Source organism: Penaeus chinensis, chromosome 10 (genome assembly GCF_019202785.1).
Source record: "Penaeus chinensis breed Huanghai No. 1 chromosome 10, ASM1920278v2, whole genome shotgun sequence".
Lineage (NCBI taxonomy): Eukaryota > Metazoa > Arthropoda > Malacostraca > Decapoda > Penaeidae > Penaeus > Penaeus chinensis.
The window spans coordinates 1,752,423-1,767,322 of NC_061828.1; the positions used below are offsets into that span (position 1 = coordinate 1,752,423).

Here is a 14,900-nt window from a genome sequence, read left to right on the forward strand (position 1 = left end):
TTTTACCAATAGAAAACGTACAAGTCGTTTTTACGGGTATACTTGCGTAAACATTATGTGGTCGTTTACTTTTATGAAAAAAATAAATATGTACACACATTCATGATATATATATACATAAATTTACACAGTATGTTTACGCACGTGCGTGTCTATAAGTGCGGCCGTGCATATGTATGCGGACATGTGAGGTGCGCTTATTAGTGTGGGCGTGCGTGGGTATATCTTAATAGAGGTTTTGTGGCAGTTGGTTAAAAAGCTAAAAGTTTTTGCCCACATGTACTTTCTTTAGAGTCCGATGAAGTTGTCCAACGTTGAAAATCCTAGCAACAGTTTTTTTTTTTCGAATTTTCATATAGGAAACATTCTCATATGGCAATCAAGATTTAAATAATTTCCAACGTCATGTCGTTTACGCCCTGCTATCTATAAAGAACTTAACTAGCAAGTTCCCAGAAACATTTTCTAGGACACACTTTCAACTTTCTTTCAGTATCGCTTCTCGGCCTTTTGGCTAAGATCAAAGTGTAGTATCTGTTCTTATCAGCTTAATATCTGATACGATCCCCAAGTGGGATCTACGATATTAAACTGATTTTTGGAAAATGGCGAAGTGCTAGGGGCTTGCTCCACCTTTGCCGCGGATCGGCCCGGTATTGCAGTACCTCCGGGATTGGTCCACTCCCTCCGGGGAGGATATCATTCCAATAAACTAAATTAAATTGTTGAAATTTGCAGGACACCAAAGTCCACTCTGTCAACACGAGTCGGTTACGCTTTCCTATAGCGTTGTCGGGAATCGACCAGGTAAACCTGCTCCAATCCCACCGAGAAGGATTTTAATCAAAACCTTGTATAAACTTTTTCGGATAACATTATATGTCGGCTGCGTGATTTCTGTTAAAAATGAACAGAAAAAATGTCACACTGATTTCTAGTGGTTTACTACACCTTTGCTATAGGTCGCTAGTACCGGATTAATCTACTTATAATCAAGATAAGAATTATTCAGTTATATGAACGCAATATCAGATCTATATTATCAATATTACTATCATTTCAAATTAGGTGTCTCTAAATGACAAATATTTTTCTACTCTGTAAAACCTTACCTTCATCATCTACTGTGCATATCAAATGCAAGTTAGAAAGATATAGTGACGCATTTTTACACAGAAATGTAAATACAAGGACTTGAACCTACTAACCCGCATAACACCAGGGGAACCATACTCTACAATAGCTTTCATAGAAATTACATTGATAATTGGTCAAACCTCTCTGAGTAGTGTATCCACTAATTGCTTAATTTATATACATTGTCAATTTTGGACAGTAGCTCCTCTCTCAATAGTTGAGTGACGCTTTAACGCTTTACAGATTTGCTTCCTCGTTGCATAAGTGCATAAGATGAAGTAATGTGGTAATTAACTTTTAAAAAGAAATAAAAATACACTTCATGGCAGACTCAAGCATACTCTACGCGGATCATCTAGATAATCAAACCATTAGATCACTAAACAGAATTGATAATTTTGCCTGGATTTACAGTCCATTAATATTCTGTACTAAGACAAAATTTCTCGTAATGTTCTACTAATCTATTTACACATTATTATCCTCTACTGTAAGGATGCTTGGTATACATAATCACGATTTTAGATTCATTCATACCTTTACAATATTGCTGCTACCAAGTCACATATTTACATGAAGTAAAACAGGAGGTACAGAACTCAAGAATAGTAAAAGTTATAAAGGGTCCTTCCGTCACCTGGAATTCCTGTATAAAATGGAATTCTAGCATTTTTATTTGCCATGCCCGGAAAATCTTGAAAAAATACAAAAAAATCAAAAGGAAATCCTCGAAAAGACGTGGACATTTACATTGGCTGACTCATTTTGTTTTCTATGAAAAGCGTCTGTGTCATGATATAAAATGAAAAGAATCAGTGTTTCATTATACACCCTAGGTTCCGGTGATTTGATTAGTTTGTTTTCTCACACTTCCATGGAACATTATATTCACTGTTGCTCTAGTTGTACTCTCTATTTTGATAGTTTAGTGCTTAAAGACAAGTACTAATAGGAATTTGTGGCAGAGTATAGTATACCTCTTGAAAATGTCATATTGTGTTCAAAATACATCCTTGAAAAATGGTTCTGGGCCTGGAAAACTCCTCAAAAACTTCAAAAAGGGGAAAGGACCTTGTAATAAGACTTAACAGTGGTAGTGGCAGCATTACTGATAATGACATCAAAGTAGACAAAGCACAGTTAGGATATGTATTAATGCTGCTTGTGTGGTAAGTGTAATAGTATCTACATTTTCGAAAAAGTTATTTATTAATGGAAATTTGGTTTAATCATTTGAAGTCACGAAAATAGTTACATTAATTATAAGCAATCAAACTTCACGTTTTATGATATGTATTAGTGCTGCTTGTTAGGTGAGCGTAATAGTATCTACATTTAAGAAAAATAAGTTATCTATTATTGGAAATTTGGTTTAAACATTTGAAATCACGAAAATAGTTATATTAATTATAAGCAGTCAAACTTCACTTTCGTTACAGGTACATTTATTGTTTTTCTCTCCTTATCAGGAGTTTTCAAAAGTTCAAGAATACTTCTTGTGGATTGATATTCAACCACTCAGCCTGTGTCATCCTCCTCTGAACATCGGTAAACCGAGTCAGAACGGTCATCAAATCTCTCAAGCAAAACACTTGAGAGCCGCTTCCCGCCCAGAGGATTACACTAACAGTCCTCATCGTGGTTGAATATATTCCGAGAATCTCGGCGAGAAACCCGGCAATCGCACTATAGAAGTGATCCTATAAAGTATGATCATACTTTTACATACTAAATTCACTCTAACACTACATTTTACTGACGACTTTGTTCGACTACAAAGGATTTTCGTGTCTTCATATGCTGGTATATGTATGGTGTAATATGTGGACGTAGTTTGCCCATTTTAAAGTATTAGCATACTCTACACCTATTTCATCAAAATGTATACAGTAAAATATAGAGGGGAAACTTAATGCATATACTATACAGAGTTTAAAACAACGAGACATTTAAATAATGTGGCACAGGGATTGAAATAAACTATATGAACAATAAATGTTTATTTTTTTAGAACCTATTCCAATGCACCTCAATGAAATTCAAGGTGCACATTTCTAGGTACTATAAAATAATCTGATACGGTTCATGTATCTTCAAACAATTATCTTGATGGTTAATGGTTAAAAGAACAACATTCCTCTTCATATGCGATGTTTCTATTAGTTACGTTCAGTTAAATTCAGTTACGTTCAAACTACCTGGCATATATACTTGGTTAACGTAAATATAACTACACACTTGCTTTTGTGCGTACTAATACTTAATAGATCAAATACAATAGTGTTTATTTCAAGATGTGTTTCTTGCCTTTATACTTATCACTCTACGAGTCCTCAGTCTACCGTTGTTGGTCAATTCGCTAAGCATTATTTAATAACTCTGGTTTCCCTTCAAAACGCATAAATCTTTCGCCTTTTACTAAAGATTTCCGTGGAGGGGAACAACTCAATGAGTCTTACTCATTTTTTTCTATAGCCCACTTCGGTGGGTTCAAATTTATCTTATAACAATAAACATACAAAAGTCGATTTCAAACTGGTCTTGTAGTACGGAGAAAGTCTGGATATTTATTGACCACATGAAATTCCATCCTCTTTCATCCTTCCATCCATTACGTACATAAATATGCAGTATATACAATATATATATATATATATATATACATGTAAACATATGCATAAATATATATACATGTTAACATATGTATATCTATCAACATGCCTATCTGCATATGTACATGACTACGCATATTAACACATACATATGTATACATGCGTATACATGCATATATATATCCATATATACAAAACCATACATATATATATGTACATTACCAAACATATACGCAAATCTAAATATATTCACATACATACTCATATGTTTATGCATGTGCACATATCTATATGTATATATATGTATATGGATATATACACATGAATACAAATAAATGTGTATATAAATAGACAAACACAAACACAAGCCCAAATATATTTATATATACATATATATACATACATATTCATATATATATACATATCTTTACAGATATGTGTATTATATATATTTATGTCAGAATACATAATTAATCCAATATCAGCGGGTTTATTTACTGTCCCCTTTTGATTTTAGTGAGTTTTGTTGCATACAGATGGCTTCATGTGCCCTCATCAGCACGTCCAACTGACCGATCCTGATTTCCCCATTCCTTGAATATGGTGACCTTTTATTTCCATTAACTTGGATACAGCAAAGAAAAATGTAAGAATAGGTGACGTGTTTCATACATCCCTTAGCCTAAATAGTCCAAAAATAGTTCAAAATTGAAATTAAGAACCTGTAATTCAGTACATGTTATTCCCACTTTTTTTTTTCTGATCAATAGCTAAGGTCCTGAAAATAAACCCAAGCCCTAAATTAGGGCTTTGTATGAAAGTAGGGAGATTGGAAGGGGATGCATACTAAATGCCACCTCTGGCCAATTAAGATACACTTTTCTCAAAATGTTCTTACAGGGGAATATGCAGCATATGACAAAATTTTGGCCCTTGCTCTATCAGTATATAGCAAAAGGGTCGAAATATCTTGCGTAGTAATGTGAAATCTATTAGAATTGGGGCCACAACATACCCACTAAGGATGCAGTACAGAAAACCACTAAGGATAAGTGTCCTAATTGGATATGATGCATGTGTGTATTGCTCTATGGACTACATACTGGACATTTTATGGGACCTGACAATGATAATATTAAACATCTTTCCTTCAGCTTTTATTCTAGTAAACTCAATTCAAAACTATGAGCAACAATGTCACCAAAAATATAAATAAGAAGTCAAGGAAGGCCACCATTCAGAAAATGTCTTGCAAGAAGGGTTTGAAGACATAAAAATGTAACGATTACTGATGATAATCTTTGCACATTTAAGTTTAAATCTATCAAATATAAAAATATACATCTTCATATTTGAATAAGCTACTAGCAACATTATATATATATATTATTTTTTTTTTTTACTGTTATACTGTATAAGTTTGTGTAAAGAAGTGCAACATCCTTGAAACAATTGTGTGGTACAAACTCTCAGGGTATCATGGAATGAGCTCAAAACCTTGACAAAACACTCTGAAGCAGATGAACAAGTTCTTGTGAATTACCACTAAAGAAAGGCCAGAATAGGTCTGTGGGAGAAAAGGGTTTATGCATGTGCACATTTGTATGTATGTGTATGTACTTGTATATACATGTATATGTACATGTGTGTGTAAATGTGTACATGGGTGTCAGTATATACATGTGCTTTTATGGGTTTGTACTTTGTATGTATGGCATATTCATGTTTATACATGTGTGTATGTGTGTTCATTGTGTGTGTGTGTTCATTGTGTGTGTGTGTTCATTGTGTGTGTGTGTTCATTGTGTGTGTGTGTTCATTGTGTGTGTGTGTTCATTGTGTGTGTGTGTTCATTGTGTGTGTGTGTGTTCATTGTGTGTGTGTGTTCATTGTGTGTGTGTGTGTTCATTGTGTGTGTGTGTGTTCATTGTGTGTGTGTTCATTGTGTGTGTGTGTTCATTGTGTGTGTGTTGTGTGTTGTGTGTATTGTGTGTGTGTGTGTTTTATGTGTGTTTTGTGTGTGTGTCTGTATTGTATGTATGTGTTTGTGCATGCATGCGCATGTGTGGCTGTGTGGATGTATTGGTAGGTTTGTATGTGTGCTCAATGTGTGCACGTGTGTTCATTGTGTGCATGTATGTGCGAGTGTATGTGTGTGTGTGTGTAAATGTAAGTTGTATGCTTTTGTTTGTACATGTGTTTGTGCATTTGTTTGTACATGTGTGCATTTGTTTGTACAAGTTTGGGTTCGTGTGTATGCGTATGTATGTCCACACACATTGACATTGTCCATGTGTGTGTATGTTTGTGTACATATGTCCATGGGTGTGTGTGTGTGTGTGTGTGTGTGTGCATATATCCATGTGTGTGTGTGTGTACATATGTCCATGTGTGTCTATAGTTGTACATATGTCCATGTGTGTACATCTATTTATATGTGTACATGTGCCTAAGTGTGTGCATGTGTGTATGTACATGTGTGTGTGCATGTACATGCGTGTGCATGTGTTTATACAGTCAATAAGTATGTGTGGCTGTACATGTATGCTAATAGTCTATATGTGTGTGTATGTTTGTGTACATATGTCCATGGGTGTGTGTGTGTGTGTGCATATATCCATGTGTGTGTGTGTGTGTACATATGTCCATGTGTGTCTATGGTTGTACATATGTCCATGTGTGTAGTGTGTGTGTGTACATATGTCCATGTGTGTCTATGGTTGTACATATGTCCATGTGTGTACATCTATTTATATGTGTACATGTGCCTAAGTGTGTGCATGTGTGTATGTACATGTGTGTGTGCATGTACATGCGTGTGCATGTGTTTACACAGTCTATAAGTATGTGTGGCTGTACATGTATGCTAATAGTCTATATGTGATTGCATGTGACTGTGCATGTATATGTACATGTGTGTGTGTGTGTGTGTGTGTGTGTGTGTGTGTGTGTGTGTGTGTGTCTGTGCACTTGTGCGTGTGCATGTGAGTGAGCGTGTGCGCGCGTGTGTGTATGTGTACATGCACATGTGTGTGTGTGTGTGCACACATGTGTTGGTTATTGTATGTACATGTGTGCATGCAGGTCCATATATGTGTACATGTGTGTATGTGTGTCCATGTGTATGTGTTTATACATGTGTTCAATTATGTATATCTGTGTATATGTTTGTAAAAGTGTGTGCATATGTTTGTACAAGTGTGTGCATATGTTTATACAAGTATGTGCATATGTTTGTACAAGTGTGTGCATATGTTTGTACAAGTGTGTACATGTGTTTGTACAAGTGTGTGCATATGTTTGTACAAGTAAGTGCATATGTTTGTACAAGTGTGTGCATTTGTTTGTACAAGTGTGTAATGTGTTTGTACAAGTGTGTACATGTGCTTGTACAAGTGTGTACATGTGCTTGTACAAGTGTGAGCATATGTTTGTACAAGTTTGTACATTGTTTGTACAAGTGTATGCATATGTTTGTACAAGTGTGTGCATGTGTGGGTTGTGTGCACTTGTGGGTGTGTGTGCATGTACATGTGTGCATATGTACATGTGTGTGTATACATGTGTCTATGTGCATTTGCACATGTGTGTGTATACATGTGTATATGTGCATTTGTACATGTGTGTTTGTACATGTGTTTGTGTCTTTGTACAAGTGAGCATGTACATGTGCATACTTTTGTGCATGCTTATGTGTACATGTGTGTACATGTATATACAAATGTACATATGTATATATGTGAGTACATATGTATACATGTGTGTACATATGTATACATGTGTGTACACATGTATAAATGTGTGTACATGTGAATGCATGTGTACATGTGTACATGTTTATATGTGTATAAATGGGTGTGTGTAAGTATGTACATGTGTGTATGTGTACATGTGTATACATGGATGTGTGTACGTGTGTATGTGTACATGTGTATGTGTATACATGTGTGTATGTATACATTTGTATGAATGTGTACATGTGTGTATGTGTACATGTGTGTGTATATGTACATGTGTGTGCATACATGTGTATGTGTGTACATGTTAGTGTTTGTACATTTGTACATGTGTGTATGTATACATTTGTGTGTATGTGTACATGTGTGTATGTGTACATGTGTGTGTATGTGTACATGTGTGTACATGTGTGTATGTGTGTATGTGTACATATATGTGTATGTGTACATGTGTGTGTATGTGTACATGTGTGTACATATGTGTATGTGTGTACATGTTAGTGTTTGTACATGTGTACATGTGAGTTCACTGTGTACATGTATGTGTACATGTGCATTCACTGTGTACATGTATGTTTGCACGCGTGTACATGTATGTGCACGTGTGTACATCAGTGAACATGTGTATGTATACACATGTATGTGTATTCTACCATACCCATGTTAGTAAATAAGGCGAATTGAACGGTGTCCTCAGTTCTTTGCTAACTTTGCTGACAACGAAAGGCATTAACCTTTATAGATATGACAATATCTATATGACAGTTATCGTTGTAATAATAATTTGCATAAAATATCACTAAATCCAGCATTCTTAATCTTTGGCGAACTTGAAGTGATACCCCCCCCCCCCCACACACACACACACCTAGGAATATACGTGACGAACAAGCAAATTAGGTCGAAACTATTTATTTAATGAGAAAAAATCAGTATAACGATAACTTTCCGACTCGTAAATGGATTGCTAACAATGTAGGTATAATTTATTTATCCCCCCCCCCCCCACCTCAAAATAAAAACAACAACTCTGAAACCCTCACCGTTAATTGTATCGTAAAAGTTAAAAAGGCTGTCATTTGGGACTTACCGTTTCCAAGTTATGTCTTCTTCCATCCCAGAACTATGCCTTAATTCCTTAAATCATGGGTGTCGGTGATTTATTTCCTTTCCTAAGTTTCATGCACATTAGATCGACAACACTTTTCCATTAACATTTGCTTCTTCTTCCATTATTTCTATATTTATACAGATGAAACGCACATGCCCATAGTTAATAAGCACAAGAAAATGTGAGAACTTTTAACCCCTTTTTAAATTATTTTTCATAAACTATCGCTTCCTGCGAAACCAACTACACTCCGCTTAACTTGCTAAGTAACAGTCTCATTTATCTTTTCCTGTGTTGCACACATTAGCATTGTATTTACTGTCGCTTCTCACAAATACACTAAGTCTTTGTAATACACGTACTTTCTGTTTTCAGTTTCAAGGACGACTGAAAAATCCTTCTGCGACAAGAAGTTGAAAGAGCAGCTCGGCTCTCATTATCTCTCTTGTGTCTACATTGTCGTAGACAAGGAATGTGGAGAATCGTGAAGTCTGTTCCCCCATTCTCGGAACACCTTTGCTTTCTTTCAATCGATAAAAACAAAAACAAAATAGTTGTCGTGTGTATGTCAATACTCGAGATCAGGATATTTAAAACGGACTCTTAAACGTGCAAACTTCCTTCCACAGTAACCGTCGTGAATATCAAATTATTAGTTGCATTCCTCGTTTTACTACTCCTCATCTTGTGACGGATAAATGTTGAACTACAGAGAAAACCAAAGTCGATTTGAAAAGAAAATGTAGTAGTGAAGAACAGGAAATGTATGAACAAGCCTTTTCGTTTTATTGATTCTACATTGCCTACTGTAGCAATGTAGCGAAAATAGCCTACTGAATAGCCATGTGCTTTCCTGTTCTTTGCTTCGTTGTTTTGTTTACATTGGAATGTGGAGAATTTTCACCTTTACGCCACGAGGGTCATGTCAAACAAATATTTGGAACGACCGAGTCGCCGTTTGGTGCGTGACAGGGTTGTGAAAGTTTCACGCTCTCAGTTAATATCTTACCTGCGAAAAGTATGATTTTACAACCGCATAGTATTATATCTAAATACATATTCTATCATACAACTTATGTTGATACAAAATTGACAATGCGATTTTTTTATATAAAATTATGAAGCTGACAAGCTTCAGATATGATATTTTCATTCCATACTTGCTCTTCCTTGTTGATCACTTATATTTCTGAAAACAAGTAGAAAAGCATAACAGTAATGGACTGTACAAGTAAACAAGTAAACGCCATTGGCGTAAAAAATAATGAGGCCATTTACGGAAGTAAATGTATTATCGACTATCTTTTCCTGCCTGATATATTTGTTTACACATTACTGCTGCAACAGTATGTAAGGTACATAATTTTGAATAGCAGGATGTAGCTAGCAATCTAAAAGCCCGCGTAGAGTGAAATGCTTTATTAACCGTACGCTATAGTACCTACGATAATTATCTCCTTGCGACCAGCGTACACAAAGAAAGAGCTGCTTTATGTGTGACGGCCTTGACAAGTTTATTTATCTATCTACCCGTGCGACTTTTAGGCATTAGAAGGGAACATACTACACGTGAAATATTCTTTATAGTATCTGGTAGTGGATCCCCACTTCACAATGGTTAGTGTGAACCTAAACAGATTTATGGTTATCACCTAGATCTTTGCTATGTCGTGGTTAGATTCTACGCACGTCCATTACATAATCTAATAATGCTGTTTTCTACTGGTTGTCCTTATTTATTGAAAACAAAATAGTGAGAAAAAATGAGCGAGGAAGAGTGAGAGCAAATGCCCGCAAGCATGTGCGTGCGTTTGTTTAAGTTCGTGTGTGTGTGTGTGTGTGTGTGTGTAAACCTCAGTCCGCAAATGCTGAAAGTGCCTCTGGTGTGTTGCACCAGAAACCGAGTAGGAGTGAAGGGTCTATCGAGGAGACTCCTTCTCTCAAAGTAAGGTCTTTGAATCCATCAGTTAAGGCTCCAGAGGCCTCAACGGTGACAGCTTCAGCTGCCACCACATCCACGGGGGCCTCTGCTGCTAGGCAGAATCCCCCCTGAAGTAAAGGCTCAGGTACGCCATTTGCACAGGCAGAGGAATCCTGAGCCTGTTCAAAAGACTCTTCATAGAGTCGGGTCTTTGGAGCCACCAGGCAGGGCTCCTGAGGCTACCATATCCACAGGGGCCTCCGCTGCTAGACAGAATGCTCCTGAACCGAAGGCTCAGGTCCGTCCTTTGCCCAAGCAAAGAAATTCTGAGTCTGTCCAAAGAAAGCCTGTGGAAACTAGTTCCACAGTTAAACAACCCATCAAAAGGTATTCCCAAGATGCTGGAAAGGGACAGCCTAAAGGTGTGGGGCGGGCCTTAACCACAGGTGCTGCCAAACACCTTATGAAGTAGTTTGTCATCCTGAAGAACTGGATACCCTAATCCAATGGAATTGTCAGGGAATTCATGCAAAATGGGAAGAACAGCAACATCTGATAGCTTCATGTAATCCAGTTTGTGTATGCCTACAAGAGATTATGATCAGGGAAAATCGTCCAATTCCCCTGAGAGGATTCCAAGTTCAAGCCCATTATGGGACCTTTGATAATGGACCTCATGGAGGAGTAGCAGTGATGGTACGTCAGGATATTCCCTTCCAGGCCATCCACCTGCAGACGACACTGCAGGTGAAGGCTGTGAGAATAGGCTTGACACGACCTTACACTGTTGCATCCATCTACCTCCCTCGACATCTCAACATACATGATTTGGAAGATTTACTTGGGCAGTTGCCTCATCCATTTCTACTCTTGGGAGACTTAAATGGTCGGCATCGCCTATGGGGAGACACTTTGTGCAACCCTCGAGGAAGGGCCTTGGAGTCCTTGTTCTCAAGAGTAGATGCAGTTTTACTGAACAGTGACGCACCCACGCATTTCCAAATTCAAAATGGGAAATTCTCCAGTATTGACCTGTCAATTGGTTCACCTGATTCACAGTTGAATTTCACTTGGCAGGTCATCGAAGACTTACATGAAAGTACTTTTGGAGGAGGTGAATGGTATTCCAGCCAATGGAGTGCAGAGATGGCGACTTCAACATGCAGACTGGAATCTTTTTAGATCAACTGCAGTATTGCAAGGATCTGTGAATGATTTCACGTGTGTTCAAGATGCTGTTAATCAATTCACATCACGAATTCACCTTGCAGCAGAAGCATCAATTCCCAGAAGTAATGTGCAGTACCGTCGACCTCCGGTACCATAGTGGTCTGATGAATGCCAACAAGCTGTCAGAGCAAGAAAAGCTGCATTAAGGCAGTTGAAACGACGCCCAAGCGATGTAACCTTGATCTAGTACAAAGAGACCCGAGCTAAGACCAGGCAAGTACTAAAGGAGGCTAGGCGGACATTGTGGAGACAATATGTCTCCTTCATTAACTCTGGGACCCCCTTAGCATGGGTATGGGACAAGGTGCGTAAGATCGCTGGAAAGAGCACATCCATATCACCACCTGCTCTGAAAATAGATGGTATAATCCTGACAGACAAAACAGATGTTGCAAATGAGCTGGCAAAATCCATGGCAGAGATCTCCTCTGGAGCAACTTACACTGCCCGATTCTCCACTCTTCGGGCTGAACAGGAACGACACCCAGTGTCGTTCTTCAGTAGCACTACAGCAGAACTTCCATACAGACTGCTACAGGAAATGACGATATTCCATACCAAATACTATATCACTTACCGGAGAGTTCTGAAACGTTCCTGTTGGATCTATTCAATAGGATCTATGGGGAGGGCACAGTGCCATCCACATGGAAAGAAGCTATAATCATTCCTGTCCCTAAACCTGGCAAGGATGCTTCTATACCAGGGCATTATAGACCAATTTCTCTTACCAGCTGCATCTGCAAGTTGATGGAGAAAATGGTAAACTTCAGGTTGACATGGCTGCTAGAAAAGGAAAACGTACTGACCCCATATCAATATGGGTTTAGAAAACTGAGATCGACCACAGATGCACTTGTAAGGATGGAAACTGCTATACAGAATTCCTTCACACAGCGACGTCATATGTTAGCAGTCTTCTTAGACCTTGAAAAGGCTTATGATACTACTTGGAAGCATGGCATACTCATGAAGCTGTATGACATTGGTTTAAGAGGAGCATTGCCTACCTTCATACAAAGCTTCCTTGCTGACAGGAAGTTTAGAGTGAGGGTGGGAAACAGCTTCTCTAACCGGGAAGACTAGCTAGAAGGGGTCCCACAAGGGAGTGTCTTAAGTGTGACCCTGTTTGCCATTGCTATAAATGACATCGTAAAGGTCGTTCCAAGTGCTGTCTCATGTAGTCTGTATGTGCATGACTTTACACTTTACTGCTCAGGAGGAAGCTTACAGGATGTGCAAGGGCACATGCAGACTGCAATAAATCAAGTAGTGCAATGGGCAACATGCCATGGGTTCAAATTTTCTCCAAGCAAGACCATGGCTATGCATTTCCACAAAAGGGGAAAGTTCCATCCTTCCCTCTATTTAGGAGCAAACCCACTGCATTTTGTCCAAGAGGTAAAGTACTTGGGTCTAATTTTTGACTCAAGGCTTACATGGGTGCCTCACATTAAACAGTTGAAGGTGAAAGCTACAAAAGCGCTTAGTATTTTGCGGGTTCTTTGACACCTATCTTGGGGTGCAGACCGCACAACGCTTCTGCGGCTTTACCGAGCGCTTATTCGTAGTAAACTTGACTATGGATGTGAGGCTTATTCATCTGCAACTCCCACTGTTCTCCGGATGTTGGACTCGGTTCATAATGAAGCTCTAAGAATCTGTATAGGGGCTTTCAGGTCTTCACCTGTGGAGTCCCTGTATGCTGAGAGTGGAGAACCACCTCTTTCATTACACAGGGACTACATGAACCTGATTTACTACACGAGACTACAAAGGATTCCGGGATCTCCTACATTCAGATTGGTTTTCAAACCCCTTGAGGATAGCCGATCCTATGGTAGAAGAATTAGGAATCTTGTGGTAGATCTTAATTTAAATCTCACAAAGGTTCTGGCTGTTGGAACTTCCCAAGTCCCCCTTTGGACTAATCAAGTCGAGCTCTATTTGGTCGGAATCGGGAAAGGGGAGAGATCCGAAGCAGAAGTCAGAGAGATATTTCTTCAACACACTTCTAAGTACCAAGGATCATATGCAATATATACAGATGGTTCGAAATCTGAAAATGGTGTGGGCTTTGCAGCATAGAAATTTGCAGGATACCAGAGTCATCTCTGTAAACAGGAGTTGGTGACGCTTTACGCCATTCCAACACCGTTGTCGGCAATTGGCCAGGTAATATAATACCTTCAAACCTCATACATTCCCAACGAGGATTTTAATCAAAACTTTGTATAAACTTTTTCGGATTACGACTTATGTTTAGAATGAACAATGTCAAACGGATTTATAGTGGTTTACTCCACCTCCGGATTAATCTATTTATATATAAAACAATCGTTTAATTCATATGCATTGTCAATGTTTGACAGTAGCTCCTCTCTAAATAGCTGAATGACGCTTTACAGATTTGTTTCCTCGTTACCGAAGATTGGCTTAGTACTGCAGTTCAGTTTTAATAATATGTAAACATATTATGGAGTAACATCATTTTCTGATAAAAGCACGCGAAATTAAATTGATTTCTGAGAACTGGAGATTTACTAGGACCTTCCTTTACCTTCACCGTGGATAGGAGGTATTGCAGTACCTCTCGAATTCTGAGATTTTAATTGATGAAATATATGAAGCAGTTGTCGATATTGTATACTCAATAATGTTACTATCACCATAAACTCGAAGTGTGTGAAATACCCGCATGCCTTCCCACTCCATGAGGCATTTAAGTCCCACAAATATTTAAGTGAATAAGATACAGTAATGCACTAATTAATTCTTATACTGAAATAGAAATACCCTCCATCACAAACTCAAACATACACTACACGGAAAACCCTGAGAAACCTAACCATTAGACCACACGATCCACTAGACACAATTGCCCTAGCTTGAATTTGCTACAGTTGTCACATCATGTTATAGAACAATTTGATGCGTTTACAATAAAATATCTCTGCCCTACATTTCAGTCCGTAGTATTCTGTAACTAAGACGAAATACGCACGATTCGTGACCGTTGTTAAGCACAAATTCCGATTCATTCAGATCTTTACATTATTGGCTGCTTACCAAGTAACACATTTTACATGACGTAAAAGAGTTGGTACAGACTCAAGAAGTTATGAAAGGGTCCTTTTCCGTCACCGAAACTC

At 38.0% G+C, this 14,900-nt stretch overlaps 3 non-coding genes across 3 annotated transcripts; 2 read left to right on the plus strand and 1 right to left on the minus strand.

Annotated features, from left to right (window-relative positions):
* The first annotated feature begins 494 nt into the window (after nucleotides 1–494).
* LOC125030102 lies at nucleotides 495–687 on the plus strand. The gene has a single exon (XR_007115299.1). It is a non-coding gene; the product is annotated as a U2 spliceosomal RNA (small nuclear RNA).
* A 1,963-nt stretch (nucleotides 688–2,650) lies between these two features.
* Nucleotides 2,651–2,854, minus strand: LOC125030129. Its single transcript, XR_007115321.1, has one exon. It is a non-coding gene; the product is annotated as a small nucleolar RNA U3 (small nucleolar RNA).
* A 657-nt stretch (nucleotides 2,855–3,511) lies between these two features.
* Nucleotides 3,512–3,629, plus strand: LOC125030171. The gene has a single exon (XR_007115359.1). It is a non-coding gene; the product is annotated as a U5 spliceosomal RNA (small nuclear RNA).
* Nucleotides 3,630–14,900: the final 11,271 nt, after the last annotated feature.